This window comes from Rhea americana, unplaced genomic scaffold (assembly GCF_003343005.1).
Source record: "Rhea americana isolate MKP2758 unplaced genomic scaffold, rheAme1 scaffold_329, whole genome shotgun sequence".
Taxonomy (NCBI): Eukaryota; Metazoa; Chordata; class Aves; order Rheiformes; family Rheidae; genus Rhea; species Rhea americana.
This window is the reverse complement of record NW_028186456.1, coordinates 313,474-332,842: the sequence shown is the minus strand read 5'-3', so window position 1 is coordinate 332,842 and position 19,369 is coordinate 313,474. Positions and strand designations below refer to the sequence as shown.

At 39.9% G+C, this 19,369-nt stretch overlaps 1 protein-coding gene across 5 annotated transcripts in view; it reads right to left on the bottom strand.

Moving 5' to 3' along the window:
* Positions 1–2,636: 2,636 nt before the first annotated feature.
* SMPX (small muscle protein X-linked) overlaps positions 2,637–19,369 on the bottom strand; it is a 40,831-nt gene continuing 24,098 nt past the window's right edge. For all 5 annotated transcript variants that reach the window (XM_085310878.1, XM_085310877.1, XM_085310874.1 and 2 more), the window contains exon 5: positions 2,637–3,728. The gene's annotated coding sequence lies outside the window, so the exon portion shown is untranslated. The remainder of the gene's footprint in view (positions 3,729–19,369) is intronic.

Below are 19,369 nucleotides of genomic sequence, written 5' to 3'. Positions count from 1 at the left end.
ATGCCACTGAACTCTGGGAACTGCCTCTCAAGGCTTTGGTTTTGGGAAGTCCCTCCCATAAGCACAGTTGCATGTAACTACAGATGGGCTGTCAGTGTCAGCCTGTTCTGGCTGAGGCTGACCACCCGATGTGAGAATATCCTCTCAGCATTTCGGGAGGTTTTGTGTTTTGTCCAGGTGTTGCCTTTAATCCTTCACCGGTTCGCGCTTCTGCTTGGGAGGCAGCTGCCCTTCATCTGCCTGTGAGCGGAATAGTGCAATGGGGCCTTCCTTGGACTACTAAATATAACGGCTTACCCCCACCAGAGAAAACGCAAAATTCCCTGCTTAGTTCTACAATTCATGTTACAGAAAGCCAAATATACTCAAAGTCATCCAAATTTTTCAGGTAACAGAAATTATTTTTTTACTTGTCTGCTTCTGAAGTTAAATGTGTTTGGGTTTTCTGTGCAGAAGTTCWGAATAATCCTTAGAGCACGTTTCTGTTCAGCATCTGGTAGTTAAAATCTCCTCCATGTTGTGCTAGGGTCTTGGCATCTAATTAGACTAAATCTTTTCCTGTGGACACAGCTCAGTAACTGCTTTTATTTTTCTAAGAGAAGATGTCTCCACCATATCGTTCAGTAGTTTCTTGGAAAAATGCATTTGGTCGGATTAAATGAGTCCATCTTTCACCAATGGCAAAAGATATACTGTATAGATCTGTGTGGAAAGTCAACACARGAAACTCTTCTTCCATCCTACATGGGCTGAGCTTAGTGATGCCAGCGCAGTAAAGTCCCTTCAATTAGTGTCACCTAGCGCCACTCAGAGAACAGTGCAGGGATGATACTGAAATCCAGTTTTGCTTTATTTCTTGGGTCTCCCATTAAGCAAGCTGGGATTTAGGGGTTGGAGGAGAGTTTAATTTCTCCACGGTTCAAAAAAGTTTACTGATCGTTTTGCTACCACCAGTGCTAGAGCTTCACTGCCGAGGAATGCTCCCGTATCAGCACGTTAATGAAGTGTGAATATGCAGTTCCTTAGCATGGTTCACACCCGCAGGGGCTGACTGGTAAGCAACTGAAGTAAGTACGATTTTAGCATGACCTGTTGTATATACTTCTGTGGTCATCATTCGTTATCAGACCTTGATCTTTTCTTTAATCTGTACCAAAATATAACATTTGTGGCCAACATCTTCCATGCCAGATGTAACAGATCAGAGAGTTAACAGGACATCTTTCACTTGTCTGTGTATGCCCTCAAGTCAAGCCCTTTCACAAGATTTAGATGAAAAGTAACATGACTAGTATATGTTGTTTCAGACCAGTTTTTAACAGTTCGCTAGCTAAGACATACAGATGCTTCACAAGCTCCTTTTCACAGCATTTAGTAACTGACTTTATGTTTCATTAGATTCCTCATAGTCCTAAGAACTAACACAGGGTTCTCACTGGTCCTCATGGCATGTTAGTTGTCAACCTCAGGATGATTTAAAGTTAAAATAAAAATGAAGTTAGGAAAAAATATTATTTTCTTCTGCCATTCCCCCCCACCCCGCCCCATAAAAATGTTCTGATCGTCACTGGTGGTACCTCTCCACTTTGGATCAAGAAGTTGAAATTTGTCAGAAGGGGCATGCTCCTGTGTCAGGACTGGGATTTTTTTTTTCACTGACACATTCAGATTTGATGAGTCTTAGAAGTCTTTGAAGTTTTTTTTGCTACCTCTGTAGATTTTATGAGCTGAAAGACCATCTTTTTCAAAACAAGAAACCATGAAATAATGTGTATTCCCTTCCTAACCTTGGAATAACAGAGAAGACCTGTTTATTGGGACATCTCCCACTTGCATTTGTGTGCTGCATTACTCACAGAAGGAAGTAATCGGCATTTACTAATGGAAAGACACTATAAGGACGATGATAAACAAAAGCTTTGCTGTGGGAAAGAAAATTCAGAGCTCACTGAGCTGGTAGGTCTGACTGGATGTCCAGGTTTCCATTGAAAATGTTTTCCCATTGCTCCCCATTCCCTGGAATTTTGACCATGAAGTTTGCTAACTGTGAAGGCAGGTGAAAAAAACTGGCTTTAGCTTTCCACATTTCTCTGTAAAGAATATTTTTAAACCGAGCAAAGGATAATGATAGCTGAGTCCCTGAGTCATCTCACCTCCAACATGCTTTTACTTCAAAGGATTGTGTTTGCTCCTCTTTTTATCACCTCCATATTGGCAGGAACAAAGCAGTCCAATATTGGTGACTGATAATGCAGTGTGGGGGGAAATAATTGTTCATTTTTGATTCAATAGACATGTTAATCTTATTGGCATGTAAATGAAAGGTGCTCCTGATGTATTCTGCCTCTTGACACTTTCATTTCAGCTTGTCTCTTGGGGCTGTTCACCTCCAAGGGATGCATTAAGAGAAATCAGCCTTAGGCATATAAGAATGAAGCAGGAGAGCAAGCAACGTTGGTATCACATATTGAAAGCTGCAGTGAGTAAGACTCCTTTCTAATTTCCTGTACAAAGCCATGCAAATGTTTGTAATAACTTAAAATACAATAATATTGCCAACTAGTTTTTGCACTGTGTCATGTAGCAAACAAGAATTAAGTGGATGTCATTGTTAGTAATATTCAACTTGAAATCTGTTTTCTAACCAGAATAATTATCTTTATTTTAATCGAATAAACAAGAGGCAGGCAGATTTTCAAAGCATGTAGAATGGTTTAAATCAATGGTAGAAGAATATTATTACAAAACAGCTCCTCTTATCCTTTTACAGTAAATGACACAAGTGAGACCAAGGAAACAGAGCATATTAAATTTCTCTAACATTAAGTTCTCATTTCCAAAAATAGAATATGCATTGAACAGTTTCAATTTATGTACAGCCCATATAAAACAAGTGTCAGGGTTTAATCATTACATGTAAGAGTTAATGTGATCATACATGATTTTCRCTCAGCATCAATATATCAGTGTCATCTTTTTATTTGGGCTTTTGAAGATAGTAATCCTTTAGCCTATATTCAGGAGTAAATTTCATCAAGCCCAGCTGACCTGTTTATCTGAACAGAGGTTGCAGGATTTCTGCCACCTAGCTCACATCTTGTATTTTCACTGTACAAAGTAAAAGTGATGCATAAATATCAGAACACCAATGTATTTTAGATTCTCAAGAAAAAGAAATACTTTGGCTCTACAATGAAAGAAAAATTTAGCTAAACTTACCATGAAGACCAACCCTTTAAATATTTTCACTTCCTTTATTTTACAAGATTCCAAGCCTGTTCTATATCCAGGAATACATAACAGGAAATTAGACATTATTTTTCCTCATTCAATCTGCATTTCATGAAATCATTTAAAAATTCTTTTATCTGTATTGATTTTTTTGCAAAAGGAAGGAAACCAAATTAATTGCAACTCATGAWTTTTTTTGAAAAAAGTGTTTATTTCACTTTTGCTCAAACTTCAAGTTCCTGCTCCCTGTTCTTAGAGCAAAATCWTTCCTGAATATATATACATTCACTGTTTGTTGCTTTGTGCTGGGTATTTTTCTTCAGTACTTTCCTATGCTAAGCAAAACGGACAACAAGGAAGTGTTGATATAAATGTACAAAGAAGATGCTTCCTATGGGGTATTGCAGGTTTAGGAAGTTCATAGTCTTCATACAAATATATAAAATATTTCAAACGATCTCTAGTCATTGGAATCCATTCGGTTTCTCTTGCTAGACCTGTGTGACAAATACAAGATCAGAAATTAATCATCTACCATTGTACTCGCAGATACTTTGAGAGAAAGCATAAAAGCATCTGTAAGTTGTGAGGGGGTGTATATTCCTAGCGCTTGCAATTTTGCTTCCACYCAGTGTACTTGTTTACACCTGAGCACAGGCAATACAGAGCGGGTGTGAAACACATCTTTTCCATTCCCTAGCTTTTGCCACCCACTCGCCAAATCTGTCTGCAGAAATTTTGCGGCTCTTCCAGCTGCTCAGCCCTGGGAAATGCTCAGCACGAGGTTCGCCCTCAGCACGCACGCAGCCGCTCCGCCGGGCCACTGACCCCCACCAGCAAGCTGGCTGCTGCCCGGGTGACAAGTCCTTCGGTATGGCAAAGGACTGCAGTCACCATGTGGGTAATAAAGGTGCATCAGTTAGATAAACAGTGTTTGCTTTTATCAGTGATCAATATGTGTTTAGTTTTTCAACTGCGATGATAACCCCCCTTGCTCTTGCATCTGTTTTGCTTTCTCTGCTCCGCCGTTAGACCCTGTCCTGGGAGCAAGCCTCTTCCTTTTTCTCCTTTCCAGATCGAACAGTTCCAGTGTTTTTTTTTTCCAGCTGCTCTTCTTATGGAAATGTATCTGTCCCTAGAACTATTTTTGTCACATCTTCACTCCTCCTCTATGTCTGCTTTAATTTTCATGACTGACCAGCACCGAACACAGTACTCTAGCACATTGTAGTACAATGATGTCTGCYCTATCTGTATATATCCTATCAGTATTTATTTATCTACTTATATAAAGTATGGGGTGAGGGCTGTGAGGCGATGTTTAGCTAATGGTTGGGGCAATGAGAAGCAATTTCCATTGACATGTCTACAGGGACTTCCAGGTCTTTTTGGGGGGCAGGTTTAGCTCAGTTGGTTAGAGTGTGGTGCTGCTAATGCCAAGGTCATGGGTTCAACCCCCATATGGGGCTATGCTGAGGGTTGGACTAGATGATCTCCAGAGGTCCCTTCCTGCCTTAGCATTCTATTCCTCTTTTTTTTTTTTTTCTTTTTTTTTTGAAACTAATGGAAGTTTTGCTGCTGGTATTAGTAGTTACAATCAGGTCAATAATGTGGAAAATAGGTTTTGAAATTCAAGACATTAACTTTCTCAGGATATATTTTTGGTTAAGATGCAAGTATTTGAAGGAAAGAGATATCTCTATTTTTTGTACATTTTTGGTAAGTTTTACTGAAGAATTTTTTTTTTACTCAAAAACTTTGAACAATGCTCAGAAAGTAAAGCAAAACAGACAGACAAAAATAACAACTTTCTATATTTTGCAATGTGTTACATAAATTGAGTTTTCGATACACTCCTGAACCTGTGGAGGCTGTTCACATTTGAAAAAATACTGAAGGGACATTCAAAAGATTAGAATTGCTTAGTTTTGAGAAGAAACACTTCACTGGAGACAAAAAATGCTATTCAGAAAAGCCCTACATGGTTTATACTAACTCCTTGAAAATGTTTGAGACTTCAGAATAAAGAGGTCAACGTTAATGAACTTGACTTTAAAAAGTGAGAAATGCCATTGTTCAAAAGAAAGAGGTCATAAAACCACATTTCATGGCATTAACACACTCTTTGACCTTTGGTGATCAAACAACTTAATCATCCCTTAACCTGATTCAGTAAGGCAATCTATTATTTCATTTTAGCTGAAACTTCCTTCAAATCAGGTAATTTCATGTACTTATCCTACTGATCTCAAAAACATAATCAAACTTTAAAGCTCTATTTGATGGCTCCCCAGGATATGTATGCACGTGTAATTCTGTCCTATATAATTACCACCTGCCTACACACGCTCTCCTTGTGTTTCAATTGAGTATTCTCTTTCTTTTTCAAACTGTTCCGTGAGTGTGCCTGAATATCACAAGGTGACTGTTTTTCAGTGGTGGGTGGATAAAACATTACTAGCTATGATTAAACTCTAATGCTCAAGCCTTAGATCAGATTAGAGTGTATCTATTCAGCACTGGTGTGCTGAACGCAGCAGGCACATATAAGCATAATTTGGTCCATGGTGTCACAAATGTTTTCTGATCCTTCCACTGAAAGAGGCCAATGTCAGATGCTCTCTCTAAATAGAATGAGGGAGAATTATGGAGTGAACAACAGCTGTAACCTAGCATTCTGTTTTATAGGATTATGTGAGTTTTTTAATACCATTTTGGCAGATTCATTATCTTAAATAGTAAGGCTGGGTTTCCTGTAGGTGGTATCCTGCAGAAGACTCTTCTGTCCAGCATGGGAGCTACATGCTCATGTGCATTATTTTCTAAGTAGTTTAGCCTTTCCTTATTTCCTGAGCTCCTAATACCAATCATTCTGTGTTGTGCCCACTAAGCCTCTGGCAATCTTGATGATAAGGGTACAAAGAAGATAAAGCCAGACTCTTCTCAGTGGTGCCCAGTGACAGGACAAGGGGCAATGGGCACAAACTGAAACACAGGAATTTCCATTTAAACATAAGRAAAAAAAAATGTTTTCCCTGGTTGAACTCTGGAATAGGCTGCCAGGGAGGTTGTGGCATCTCCATCTTTGGAGATGTTCAAAACCTAACTGGACACAGCCCTGGGAAACTTGCTTTATGTGACCTGATCTGAACATGAAGGTTAGACTAGACATCTCCAGAGGTGCTGTCCCGCTTCAGCCATCCTGAATGTGTGAAGTTTGTTAGGCTGAAGAGAACGTGTCCTCCACTCATGATTGTTTTGTGGTTGTTTTGTGGGCCAAGTGCAAGGTCCCTACTTGTTCCTACTTCTCTGTTGGCTTGTCAGTGAGTTCACAAACTACAATTTCAGGGTTATGCATTGTATTACTGTGTTGCTGATCATCTAAGTAATCTGTCTGCTTCTATTCCTTTTAGCCATATGTTCAATTTATTCAAATATTCCCATGTCCTTCTCCAGTTTGCAATGATCTGTTTTCCTCTTAGATCCCAGATCTTTGACATCCAGCTCCCACTGAAATCAATATTAATATCACTTAATACCTTTAAGACCTCAGAGCTTAAAGCCTCCAGCTAGTGTCATATTCCATCCAGTTGGGCATGCACCTCTCTTTTTTCCCCCTGCCATGGACTCTCACTAGGCAGTGGGATCCACCAAAAGATCTGCTGTCCCGAGTCCTCCTGATCAAATTAAGAGATGGTAGCTCTCGTCAAAGGAAACACAGTTATCTAGAAGGCCATGCACATGGAAGACTAGATAATCAACAGGAGGAACGAACAAGTGTTAGAGCCCCCAAGACCCTGTTACTTGCAGACCGAATGCAGGAACAACCAAGATGTCTATAAGCCTTGCCTCAGAGCTTCGGGGTTGAAGAAAAACAAGCCCACTGTTCTCACATCTTATTTTATTTTGGATAAAGCACACTGCTTACAAGCAGTGCTATTATAGCATCTGCTAACAACATTATCCTGCTCTCAGGTGTACTCCCAGCTCTCTGGTTGCTTATAATTGCTACCTGAACTCCCTTTGCTGCCAGTAGACCCGCTATTATCACCCCGTGATGTTTCAATCCACTCAGACCTCCCTCCGTTTGGCTCCAATTCTTTCTCTTCCAGCTCCCAAACGTGTGTTATTTTTAGAACTCAAACTCCTCCAGAGATCAATGGGAGTATATAAACTCAAAAATAGGATACTTATGGCACATTAATAATTCTCGCACCTATGCTCCTGGTTATTCTTTCAGCATCTGCAGCCTATCTACCAATGCCTCTCTTGCTGCTCCAATCAACCTTATTCCACTGCACAACACTGCCATTTTAAAGAAAACAAAAAAAGTACATACTTAAAGGCAAGTACCAGCCTAAATGTGGTCTGATTAAGGATGGATTTAAGCACATGCTTAAGTGCTTCTTAGAATCACTGAATTATTGTTTTTTCGAGTCCTCAGGACTCCATTCCCACTCTGAGAATCTCAATTACAGTCAATAAGATGCCAGGGTTAGCTTCTGTGAAGAAAGAAAAAAAATACTGGGTCCCCGAGTTTGTTAACCACAGTCAAAGTAACAGCAATCTTCACATAAGAAATCATGGAATTCATGTGCCATTCAGTATAGAGAGAACTGGAAACATAAACTTAAATAAATTAATGAATTACAAAATCTCACTTCTTTTTTTTCTTTTTTTTTCAAAACTACAGTTTTCAGTGTCATGTCTCCCATTTTTTATTCCATCCAAATGTGTTCATCCCTCACTCTCGAACTGGTGGACTACAAGTAAATGAAAGATTTAGTCTAAAAAAAGCACCAGTAATTCCAAACTGTCTGTATTTTCTGCTCTTCTACAACACATTAGCTGACTAAAACATTTGAAAGAGGAAAGAAAATATGACATTAATCTAGACTTTGGCCATACCTCCATATGTGGAAAAAATGACCTTATTCAGTGCTAATATTATATAAATAGAGACTGTGCATGAATCACTTGCAGGCTAAATAAAATTTGTCTTTATTTGAACAGTTTCTAGCTTTATATATTTAACACTAAGATTTTGTTAAAGCAGCCTTTTTGTATGAAGTACCTTCACAAAAGAGAAAACAGACATATACCATTAGCACTTCATCAAAAATCACTGATTATAGCAAGTGCGCAAAGGTTCAGTAAATGCCTCCCACTCCACAAGCTTCCAAAGTGAGCGACCACATGATGTTTACTCCTCACCAGAAGCCATTTATAGCTCTCTTACTCACCACTATCACAGTCATACAGGCAACATTCAAGAAAAGGCAACAAGAGGTCTCCTATTTGGGAGAAGATGAGGGGTTACAATTGCAGAAGAAGTGGGTCTTTTCTTTACAGCATTTGACCAAGCACTGAAACATTATTTAAATCATAAAATCTCCCAAGATTATAATCAACTGAARGCATACATCACACACACTGGGGATGACATATTGGCAACAAGTATGTCTACTTGGAGAAAACTTTGCACTGACTGGAAAATTTCAATAAAAAGGGCCAATACTGGCCTTCAGAAGCACAAGTGAGACACGAAAGTAAAGACTTCCTATAAAGAAATTAGGATACTTTTGTTCACAGAATTTTAAATGACATCTGGGCATTCCTAGCAAATAAACACCCTGGGAATGAAAAGGGTATTCATTTCAGTAAAATAAGAAGGGGCCAGAGTTCATGAACTTTTGATGGTCTGGAGTAGAATTAGTCTAGAATTCCAAACACACACATCTTCCAAAGGAATAATTTGTGAAAAAGGTAAATCCAGGCATAAGTCTTCTGTAGATTATTCTAGGAAATTGGGAATATGAAATAAAGCTGGACTATTTCCATGGACTTCCTAATTCTACCATTCAGCTGGCAAGAGCCTTGCCCTTCCTGAAACGGTAACCAGAAGTGCCAAGGGATCTGCTTTAATTAGTCTGCTCTCACTTCCCTTCAGAGGGCACCACTTGCTATGATCACCTTCTCCTCTGCAACTGCTTTAATGCTGTCCACACAGGTGGCAGAAGAAGCTGTAGGAAATCAAATGTGCTCCAGATGAACATATTGATATTGTGATGAGACTTCACAGAGAGGGTTGGGGTTGCAAAGGGAGATTCATCCTTTGACTACCTCCTAATAGTAGCYGATTGACTGATTTAAAAGTTTATTTTAAACTAGAATTGTGTTTTCCTGTGTTGCATGTTTTTTGCAAACTATTTCAACATGTTTACCCTTCTGTCAGGGTAAAAATAGCATCTCTCACTTTTTAATATTTTTCTTACTGGAAAACATGTTGAAAAGATTGTTTCTCCTCTTACTTCTTTCACTATCTACCTACAGTAAACAATAAAAAAAAGGAGGAGCAGGTAAAAAGAGGAGATTTGGGTCACACACACACACATACGCAGACACACACACACACAACTTCAGAACAGAAAAGGTCAGAATATTTCCTTTTGAGAATTTAACCTGACAATAAAGGGTTGGACACTAATGACATTTTTCCCACTGAAATGTGGAAATCATCTTTTTTATAAGGAACTTTTCTTATCCTTACCATAAAAAATTATTTACAGTGGTATGCTCACTTTATATTGTTTCTCAATTTATACTTGTCTTCAAACAGCATAACATGGGGAACTAAGGACAATTTTGATCCTTTCCACTCTCTGTGGTTCTCTAGGCTGTGCACGAGGCAGCTACAACTGAGTATTGTGCCTAGTCAGATGTGACAGATCTTTTTATTTAGGACAACAAAATGCTGAGTAAAATCATTCCATGCACTACACTTCTGTCATGATTTCTTGGTACCTACACTGACACAATGCTTGGTCAGCATGTGCATGTGCAAAAGATGGACAGTATAGCATGGTGGTTCTGAAGCAACAGCTATCAAATGGAGGTCTTTCAGATCAATATGTTATGGCAACAACCCACCTCCTGCCAAATAAAGAACAAACTTACTATGTTTTCGAAGGTCTACATTGGGCACTTAGCCAAGATAACACAAGAAGAAGGGCAYTGCATTGACCTAATGGCTGCCATAACAATTTAAGTGGTATAAAAAGAGACTAGATAATGGTATGTGTCTGAAGCTCTGCGGAGGGTTTTTGGCTCAGTGCAGTAGTATTAAACTGTGCGTRGTTGCTGGTTTGTTCTCTTAGTAATTTGGAGATTGCAACTCCTTGGGCACAGCCGTTGATTTATACAAGTGGTTTATGGAGAGTTGATAARCATGAATAAGAGAATACATGAATAAGTTATAGATGTGAGTATTATTCATGGTGGGGTTTGTGCGTAGATTTGTGGCTGAAGTCAACTGAAGCAGTAGCTTGGCAGTATATACAGCAGATATTTTAAAATTATTTAAAGCAAATGGCCAACTAMTATGTAAGCACAGGCGTCTATCAGTTCCTTGAAGGACAAATATTTGTCATCGGTCATCACTGAATGAATCATGTAACAATAGTAAAAACTATGATTTTAATTTAATCCCACAGAATCCCTCGTGTTCTGTTATTCATACACATGGGCAAATGTGCTGGTCTCCAGAAACAGTTGTTATCCAAAAGGAAAATTCCACAGAATTTTTTCAGAAGAGAGATTCTTTCTTCACTTACCCAGCTGCAGGCATCTCTTCATCTTGAGAAGACAACTGGCTCATTGAGGTATCACATATTGTAGTTTTTCTCAAGTTAGATTTTTTTTCCTTAAACATTCTTCCCTCTCATGGACCAGAGAGCAAGCAGAGGTGGGAACTCTCAGAGTATCCATGCCATCTTCTGCAGAGCAGAGCCTATGGGAGTGCCAACTCTATCTAGGGACTTCAGGGCTCTCATATATATGCTTTGGCTCTGAAACCCCTAGAAACTCTGGGGTCCCAAGCTTCCAGCTCCCAGTTATGGATTTGCAGCAGGGATTTTGGCAGCTTTGCAATCCTTAGGTAGAGCTGGAGCTCTCAAAACTCCTGGATTTTACGTCTAGAGGGAGGGGCTTGGGAGCAACCACCACAGGCTTGGGAACTCCCCAGTTTGCCCTCATAGTTCCCAAGAATAAGGGCTGCCAGAGTCCTTGGAAAAATCAAACTGGAAATATGGAAATAGTTCCATTCTTCCTAAAGATTTYTCCTAGAATTTCTTTCCCTTCAGAAACAAAAGCTCTAATTTTCATTCTGAATCAGAACCTTTTTTTTTTCCAAAATTTCTTACAGAACATGGATTCTGAATTTTGGTTTTATGAAAAGACCTATATTCATTTTCTTTTTCTTTGATAAATGGAACACAGATGCAGATGATGCAAATGATATCATATGCGATTCCTAACACTCCAAGATGTTGCAAACATCAGTAGTTTCAAATTCCAATGTTTTCAGGGAAAATTTTCTTTTCATGACAAATGTCTCTACTTTCTGACTAGCACTACTCCAAAAGGTCTARGATTTGTGTTGTGTTGCAAACCTTATAATCTCTAGATCATGGAAGATTGTTCTGCACTTTTGTAAATCCTCAGTCTTGCTAGTCATTTTTCCCCGTGTTTGACTCAGATCAGAAAGCTGCCTAGAGCAATACACTATAGGCTGCTAGTTATCACTAGTTAGATGCAGTTGCACTCTATTGAGCACAGTTTTCAGCCTATGCATTCACTACRGGCACTTGTATATATATCCTAGGTTTAGGGATAAGAATCAATGGTTTCTTAAAATCCTGAAACTTGGGCTCTACAATAACTTAACAGTCCATAGAGAGACTGAATTTTTAAGGCCTGATTATGCACAACTTATTTCAAAATGGCAACACAAAGAAAACAGGAGCTCTGACATACTTTTTAGTATCAGTATTTCTACTACTACTGTAATTTTTTTCTGGAACTACACTTACCACTCTCTCTCCATAGCTTATATGCCTTAAAACACAGTGGTTGTAGCATATGTAGCATTTTAACATTTTCACTTCAGTTTTCTATTTCTTTCATTAATGCTTTCCCACTGACTTCTCACAGTCTAAAACATCATCTTTATAAACAGGATTTGCACACTCATCATCAACCATTTTGGTAATATATGAAGTTATTTGTGATTCTTAATGGAAAGCAAAGATTGAGCAGTATCTGCCAAACACTGATTAAAGCCATTGACGAGACAGTGCAATGGCCCTTTTTACTTCTGTTAATGAGAATTATGCTGTGATACTCACTACTGTTGAAACTATTGCTTTCTGAATGGAAGAATATATTTTTCCTCCATAATGCTTTACTGAACCCCATTAGGTTTATGCAGGTGTACGTCTATAATTATTGCTTTGTTCTCTGAGTTAAGCTATTCTCATTTATCAAGCCACCTCTGCTTTTAAAAGCACTAGGATTCTCAGTGTAGGCATCTCTTAAGGCTTAGGACTTGGTCCTCTTTCTAAGGTATCTTTCTGGTTGTATTATCAAGTATACCTACATAGTCTGTAATGAAGCCATATGACTTAAAGAGTTTGAATAGTAAAACAATTATGTCTCTAAGGTTAGATAGGAATTTCCAGGATAGTCTCACTTTATTTCATTTTCATTTTCTGTAATAGTAACTCAGATTCTCAAGACAAAGCCTAATAGAGATAGTAAAACTTCAGAAATGAATGTTATAGTGAATCCATCAGTAAGGTAGAAAAGGCCTAAGACTGATCCTACAAAGTGCGTATTACCTTCTTACTGGTGCCACAAACCCCATTGATTTCTCCAGCAATAACCAAAACTTTCAGGTATATAGTGAAAAGCAGATAGAAGTGTAACCTGGCTTTGGTGTACCACAAAAATGAAAAATATGTTGCAAGGTCCCATTAAGAAAAAAAAAATCAAAATRGTATTCTTATGTCTACAGGATGAAGACATAAACAGAAGGGCCCAGGTCAAGCGCTATTAGAAATACAGTAATGACTAATAAGACATCCTTTATAAGACAGGCCACAGTAAAAATCAGGTACTAAAGTCCTGAAAAGCAGTGCCATTTGAAACAACAGGACATCTTTTTTTGTACTGAAAGTGGTGAGGGCTCTGTAAGGAGGCACTTATTGGTGCAACACAAAATGTACCTACTGAGAGTTAATTGCATGGCTGTGGTTTCTCAGCCAAGATAKGTCTTTGAAAACGAAGTATTTTCAGTGTTTCCAGGCAGGAGAAAATGYATATGGTGGTGCGTGCTCTCACTGTAGAGACTCCCTGTAGTCAGTGTTGGAGGCCTATCACAGAGATCACTGGAGGGGAAATGCCTCACTGGTATCTGCGGTTGAAGTACAGAGGCAAGAACATGATGACTGGCATCACCTGAGGCAACCTGGACTACACATGGTCACATAATTATAAAGCTAAAATACAGAATTCCTGGATCATGTTAAAAGTRATCGCTGATCAAGGGGCCCTGGCCTTTGGGGTTTGTCATGAGCCAACCCCTCCCAAGCCCTGCAGCTCACAAACGTTAAGCCCTCTCATGCCCCATGTAGGGCAATGCAAGCTGAGGGATCACAGACYTCTGGCACTTCTCAAAGCCTTGCAGCCTGCTCTCCTGACAGTCCCCTTCACTTCTGCAAGAGTTTTGCCCGTGCCAGACTTGCATGTGTCTTGACCAGTGCATAGCTTACAGAGTGAGCTATAAACAGCTACAACGACTGCCAATAACTGTGCCCAGCAGCAAAGAGAGATGTTTGAGGCACCTTGCAGCCTTGTAAATCATAATCTAGTTGCTTGGGCTATAAAAGTTTGCAATAATCTTAATGACCTGTGTCTGCACCAAGCCTACCGAGTCAAAGGCTTGAAGTTGCTGAGTGCCAAGTGCCATTTCCAGCCAATATCGCCCATTTACCAACTTTGACATTGCAAAATGCTGGAAATACTTTAAAATGTTGTTCTGTTCCTTTAGGGAGAACAGGAAGCTGGAATTCTAACAAAACAGAGCATCTCATGGAAAGTGCCTTATTTAGTTTAAAAATTTTGATTCATCACCCTGGAAATGGAAAAACCCCAGATGTTCTGTCCATTTCTTAGAAAATTCAGCCCACTCAGTTTTGGTCTTTTAGAGAAATAGTTGATTTGGGGGGGAGGGGCTGAAATTCGGAGAAATCTGACTGCCTATGATGAGATGGTTGAAGGATCTTTCATTTAAATCCTTTCACTAGTCTTCTCATAGTCAGTTAAACATTGGCTTAATGGTCTTTGTAGGAACAGACTATCAGCCTCAAGATCATGCTGTTTCATGCCATACAAACTCTAAGATGCATAATTTTGCTACATAATTAAATAACGAATAACGATTTTCAGGTAAGTTGTATTAATATACAAAGGGGATTCTAGAAGAAGGCATTTGCCTCAGGCTTCTTTTATACTCATGCTTCATTTGGCACTAGCTACYCAATGAAATAATAAAACTTTATTTTAAATTATGTATAAAACTTTCTTGAAATTTTGAATGCAACATATCACATAGCAAAATGCTGCTACTGGAAAAGTTTTCTGATTTCACACCCGAATGCTCATGTCCTTTGTTATTCTCATACTGGCTGCCACTTGGTAAAMAGGACTGTTCTCCAGACTGCATGTCCACTGATACGCAGCACTGCTTGGTATTTGCATRGTTGTCATATACTGAGAAGCAATGAAAAATTGTTTGCATTTTTTAAATTAAAAAATTTTGAGAAAGAGATTCTGACTTTTATTTTGCAGAAGGTGGTGAAGTTGCAGTGGCAAAGACGGCAGACTGTGAAATACCTGGTACCCTGCTGAATCCTGCAGAGCCCACAAGTATGTGCCCTCGCTAATGGCACTTCTAAAGCTCCACTGGTCTGTGTTGCCTACTGACATTTGTGGAGTTGATGGCTTTTTCCATTTCAAAAGAAGTCAAGGAACTGAATGTGGAAAAGCACCTATTAAAACAACATTAAGCTAATAAATGAGTCACACAAACATCAGTTAATCAGTTAAGACTGAGCACATAGCCTAATTGTGCTTTTTTTGATCTAAAAGTTAAGATACAGATACTAATTTTTCTTCACTTATACCTGAAGTCAAGAAAGTTACTTCAAAGATAAAACAGCATGAATGAAAGGTGAATCAGCATCACTGTACTAGTTTTGTAATCCTGCATATAATCACATTTTGCAGATATAAGATGGTCAGGGAAAAATTGTTATAAATGCTCTTTTCCTGATAACCCAATATAAAATGAACTGTACAGTACGTTAATTCATCTGTATAGACAAACAYAAACATTCAACCTTAGCTACCATTCTTCTTGCAAACTTTAACACTGTCTGAACATTTTCATTTCCTTATGCTTCAGAATTCATGTATCCTTCAGGATGCTAGTTCTGCCATTCATTTTTCATCACAAATATTCTCCATCTCTCACRGAAAGTTTATTTTTCAGGGGAAAGGTCTAAGCATTAGGTATTAACTTGTTAGACTTTCAAAAGCCATGTGTTCAAACCTTGGCAAGGCAGACTTTGTCTTTCATTTGTCCCTGAAGAAAACCTGCATTTCATGCTGTTTTTAGAAAGGACTATTTCAAAAACACATTTTACAAAGCAAAGTCCGATCATGTGTGTCCTGAAGGTAATTGAATTTTGGTGCCATTTGTACATACATAATTTGGGATTAAAGCTGCTAGATATTTATATCATGATGGTTYATGAATATCAAATTCCAGGGCAATGAAACTAAAGGCAAACAGCATCTGGGTGCACTGCAACGACAGCCTTTACTCCTTCAGTGAAGCAAAAGGGAAAATGACGAGAAAATTATTAGGCTGGATAATTATGGGACAAAGAGCAAAGTTTGCTTGATTTGTTGTTTGAGAGTTGGCATGGGCTGAAGCTGCGGAAGTTTATTTAAATGCAACGAGCTTTTGTACCTTACATTATGCCAAGACTCAAACCTATCCAACATTTTCTGATGGAAGATTTCTTCACTGGGAAAAGTTTATGCTTTGAAAGTATAACTTTTTATGGAAACATCTCACTTTCAGCAATTCTCCTGATGCAACACTGAATACTAAGCATGACTGATCAGGGTAGTTTCTTATCAGCGGCTCCCCAGCAGTCTACCAAGACACTGGGGCAACTCTTTCACATGGTCTTCCAAAGGCTGACAACTACAAGTTTTCCAGACTTGCAAGCCCAATGCCTGCTAAACACTACCAGCGTCCGGTAGCTGCTGGARACAGTTAGTTTCTCTAATCAGTGGAGAATTATACTCTTTTCTAAACTCTAGTTTTAAACTCCAGTGTGATTTAACCCCAAATATTCCTGCACCCCTGATACAGCTGAGGATAGGACCCAGCTCTGCAGTATGATATAAAATGGACCTTCCCACTCTGGTTCTTCACTCTCTTCACCCTCTCATCTCAGACTCCTGCTGCTTTGCTCTCTAGCTTCATCAAGGTGTGTGGTGCAAATACTTAAATGTCACCCTTCAAGATTCATTTTGACAAACTCCGAGCCATTAAAATAATACYGTGTGCTCCATCTCTCATACATTGTAAAATTGGATCATGAGTTTYCTGTTTTGTTTTGCTTTGCTTTTTGAACTAGCAGATTTTCTGTTCATTTCATGCCTCTCAGTGATTTGGCCATGAGAGTTCACTTTTTCCAATTTTTATCTTCCTCTGCAAGAGTCTTTGTAAGCATTTAAAGGTCCCACAATGACTGGGTCAGAAACCAAGCCCCATTCGGATGCTAAGCAACACTCCCGCACGTAATTAAAAAAAAAAAAAGAAGAAGAAGAAGAAGAAGAAAATCAGCCCCAAGTGATTTCTAGTACACAGTAAGATACAGCTCATGAACACAACAAGTTGGAGTCAAGGGAGGGGATAAATCAAGGGCAACTCAATTATATCAGGTACAATAATTAGTAGACTTAGAATRCCTGCTTGCTACTGACACCTAGCAGTGAATATTACTTTTATTTAATAAGTTTCCTGAGCCACCTCAGGACATTATTTTAAAGGCATTTTGGCACTAAGCATACAAGCCTCAGGAGTTAGGTATCTAGGTGTTTTAGGGAAGCTGATGAGGTACTTACCTGCATCTTACAGCGCTTGAACTATTTTAGAAGTCTGCCCTCTAGTTTCCCRTAAGAGTTACTGGTCACGATGTAGTATTGACATATCTGCTTCGACTGTGATTATTCTCTCTGTAACAATTATTCTCCCTTCTTTTCCACAGAAAAATAATACCAACTATGTAAAGCAACTAGACTCAGCATTAATCCTTTAAGCAATGTTTTGTACTAGAACCATAGTGTAAGTAGCAGTGGTAGGACCAGAATTTACTTTGAAAACTAATGCTTTGAAAAGCAGCCTTTATTAATGATAAACCCAGTAAACGCAAGAACAGAAGTGACAGCCTGAGAAAGGCTCTTCTGCATTTTATCACTTCGCATTGCTGAAGGAGCAGCAGGACACGCTGTCCATTTACATTACTGTCGGGGGGGGTGGAAATAAAAAAACATATTTCTTCGGTAGCCAGGGAAACCCACACAGGCAAGCGCTGAGCAATATGCAATACTTGGGTCTGCTTATATAGGTAAAGGAGGAAACTAGCAGCCCACCCAGTACAAATCCCGTTCCCAGAAGGAGCCAGAGACGATGCGCAATGCGCAGAGGCCTTTGTTGGCAAACGCAAAAAAGTTCTTGGACACTTCAAAAAGAAAGAAGTCCTTACACGAGCATAGGGGTCTAAGCGAGGTTATGCTGGTGTGTTCCCGCAGGCTTTTTTGGCTGGGAAGCTGGTGAATATTTCCGCAAGTGGAGCTTCCCTGCCGCCTCCAGGAAGAAGGTGGACCTGCAGCTCGAGGCTCTCAAGGCCGACCCACAGCCTGAAAGCCTGGCGGCAGAGGCACTGGGAAAGAAATGGAGCAACTGGCCAAATGCTCCTCAGCTATCACGTCGCTCTCCCATCCCTTGGAAACGAAACTGCAATTAAAGCGACAAAGAGGACTGTCTCGGCTGGGTAGATCATTTTAGAAGCTGCGCGAGCGTATGTGTATTGTAACAAGCGCTTTGCCCAGAGCCTCGTTTCTTCCCAAGTCTCAGCAAAGCGATGGAGCCCTGCTGTGGTTTCAGCTCTTTCAGGATTTCTCAGGGATATCACTGGCGCTCAGAGGCTTTGAAACTCTGCAAGGCGCAGTGCTCCCTGCTGCTCTGCAATCAGAAGAGGCCACGTGCCCAGCAATAGCCATGCCATGCCAAAGCCTCCTCAGCAGCCCCTCCAGAGGTGTCTGCTCCTCTGGTGCAGGGAGGCCGCGGTGCCGGTGCTGGGGCAGGCCAGGCACTGCTGCGCCCCAAGCAGCACCCGCCTCGTCGCTGCAGCCCTCCCGGAGCGACCTGAAYGCTGGCAGCATGTTAACTGCTGTGAGACACTCACCAGGGGCTTCTCCCCTGGAAAGCAGAAGAGGGAAAGCAGAAAGCTCAGCCCTCTGCGTTTGGGCAGGGACACCCAATCTGTTCATCAGGAGCTCTGCCTCTGCTGACACCTTGCAGGCAGAGCTGCAAACAGCCCATATTTGACTCTCTGTGCTAGCTACAGTTTCTAAAAAATGCCACTTTCTCGTGGTCATGTGGCTTGTTCTCAGCAGCATTCGTAACGCAGGGATGAGTGTCATTCCATATAAATAGGGTGCACGTCTGATAGGCTTACACATAATATTGCAGCACGATGCAGCTGCGATTACTCATGGCACTATTCATCTACCTGGTTTCTTTTGATATAACTCATGGCATGTGCATTAAAAAGAGGCTTTGAGTCAACATTCGTATTCCTGCCAAGAAGTACACAGAAGACATGGAAGATGGTTACGGTATTATTTTGGAAATATTCACATACAGACTGGGAGGTCGCTGTGCATTTCGCAAATACTTCTGAAATGCTTAGCACTTAATATGGAAAAATATAGCAAATAGGAGGGAAAAAAGTGTGGTGAGAAAGCGATTACTGACTGTCAAAAACTGGCAGCTGGTCTTTCTCTAACCCACAATTTCTGCAGCCTCTTTTGCCTATTTAACACTCCTGTCCTGGATTTCATGGCCTCCCTGCTTTGTAAAAGAGTGAGGCCTTGTTAGGCTCAGGAACATTGTCAGCCATCCTCTACACAACCCACAGGATCTCCTCAGAGATGG